Raw genomic sequence first — 1,813 nt, 5'->3', positions numbered from 1 at the left:
AACCTACTGAATTGGAGAAAATATTTGCAAATGATATGACCACTAAGGGGTTAATATTCAAAATGTATAAACAGCTCATACAACTCAATATCAAAAATACCCCCCAAACAACCCAGTTAAAAATGGGCAGAAGACCTGAATAGAGACTGCAGTGAAAGCCGAGATAGTGGGCATGCGAGCAGGGGGCAGGCGGACATCTTGGGATCCGAAGAGTGGCCAGGCCAGCTGAGCAGGGGGCCGTGGACACCAGGTCTGTTCTCAGAGAGATGGGCCATGGAGACGGAGCTGCTGCCATGACTGGAGGCTTATTCATCTATAATCACAAGGGTGAGGTACTCATCGCCCAAGTCTACCAAGATGACATTGGGAGGAACGCAGCGGTTGCCTTTCAGGTCAATGTTATCCATGCCGGGCAGCGGGTACGCAGTCCCATCACCAACATCACTCGCACCAGTTTCTTTCACGTTAAGTGGTCCAACATCTGGCTGGCAACTGTCACCAAGCAGAATGTCAGTGCTGCCATGGTCTTCGAATTCCTCTGTAAGATGTGTGACATAATGGCTGCCTACTTTGGCAAGATCAGCAAAGAGAACATCAAGAACAATTTTGTGCTCATATATCAGCTGCTGGATGAGATCCTAGACTTTGGCTACCCAGAGAACTCAGAGACAGGCGCGCTGAAAACCTTCATCACCCAGCAGGGCATCAAGAGCCAGCATCAGACAAAAAAGAGCAGTCTCAGATCACACTGGGCAGATTGTCTGGTGGCGGGAGGGCATCAAGTATAGCCAGAACGAGCTCTTCCTGGATGTGCTGGAGAGTGTGAACCTCCTCATGTTCCCACTGGGCCAGGTGCTGAGTGCCCATGTGTCAGGCCGGGTGGTGATGAAGAGCCACCCGAGTGGCATGCCCGAGTGCAAGTTTGGGATGAATGACAAGGCTGTCATTGAGAAGCAGGGCAAAGGCACAGCTGATGAAGCAAGCAAGAGCGGGAAGCAATCAATTGCCGTTGACGACAGCACCTTCCATCAGTGTGTGCGACTCAGCAAGTGTGACTCGGAGCGCGGCATCAGCTTCATCCCACCGGACGGAGAGTCTGAGCTCATGAGGTACGGCATCACCAAGGACGTCATCCTTCCTTTCCGAGTGATCCTGCTAGTTCGGGAAGTGGGACGCACCAAGCTGGAGGTCAAGGTGGTCATTAAGTCCAACTTCAAGCCCTCACTACTGGCTCAGAAGATTAAGGTGAGGATCCCAACCCCACTGAACACCAGTGGGGTGCAGGTGATCTGTATGAAGGGGAAGGCCAAGTACAAGGCCAGCGAGAACCCCATCATGTGGAAGATCAAGTGCATGGCAGTCATGAAGAAATAGCAGATCAGTGCTAAGATTGAGCTTCTGCCCACCAACAACAAGAAGAGATGGGCTCGACCCCCCCATTTCAATGAACTTTGAGGTGCCATTCGCGCCTTCTGGCCGCAAGGTGCACTACTTGAAGGTGTTTGAACCGAAGCTGGACTACGGCGACCATGATGTCATCAAATGGGTGCGCTACATTGGCCACAGCGGCATTTATGAGACCCGCTGCCAGCTGCCTAGTGGCAGCTAGCCCGCCTCCCCACCCCCCTGTTCCACAGGTCTGGGTGCCCTCCACCACCACACATCAGTGTCTCCTCCCTCCTGCTTTGCTGCCTTCCATTTGCACCAGCCCGAGTCTAGGTCTGGACCAACCACACTGCAAGCGGGGCTCCCTGGGCAGGGTGGTTTCTGAGGCTACTGTTCCTCCATGCATCTGCCTGCCCCAGCCCAATGC

General features: G+C 53.3%; 1 pseudogene; it reads left to right on the top strand.

Annotated features, from left to right (window-relative positions):
• The first annotated feature begins 251 nt into the window (after nucleotides 1-251).
• Nucleotides 252-1,609, top strand: LOC113617692 (AP-2 complex subunit mu pseudogene; annotated as a pseudogene).
• Nucleotides 1,610-1,813: the final 204 nt, after the last annotated feature.

The sequence above is a fragment of the Aethalodelphis obliquidens genome, unplaced genomic scaffold (genome assembly GCF_003676395.1).
Source record: "Aethalodelphis obliquidens isolate GAN/ISIS:26980383/991018 unplaced genomic scaffold, ASM367639v1 scaffold4, whole genome shotgun sequence".
In the NCBI taxonomy this organism is placed as follows: Eukaryota; Metazoa; Chordata; class Mammalia; order Artiodactyla; family Delphinidae; genus Aethalodelphis; species Aethalodelphis obliquidens.
Note: the sequence above shows the minus strand (reverse complement) of the source record. Positions and strands in the feature narration are given on the sequence as shown.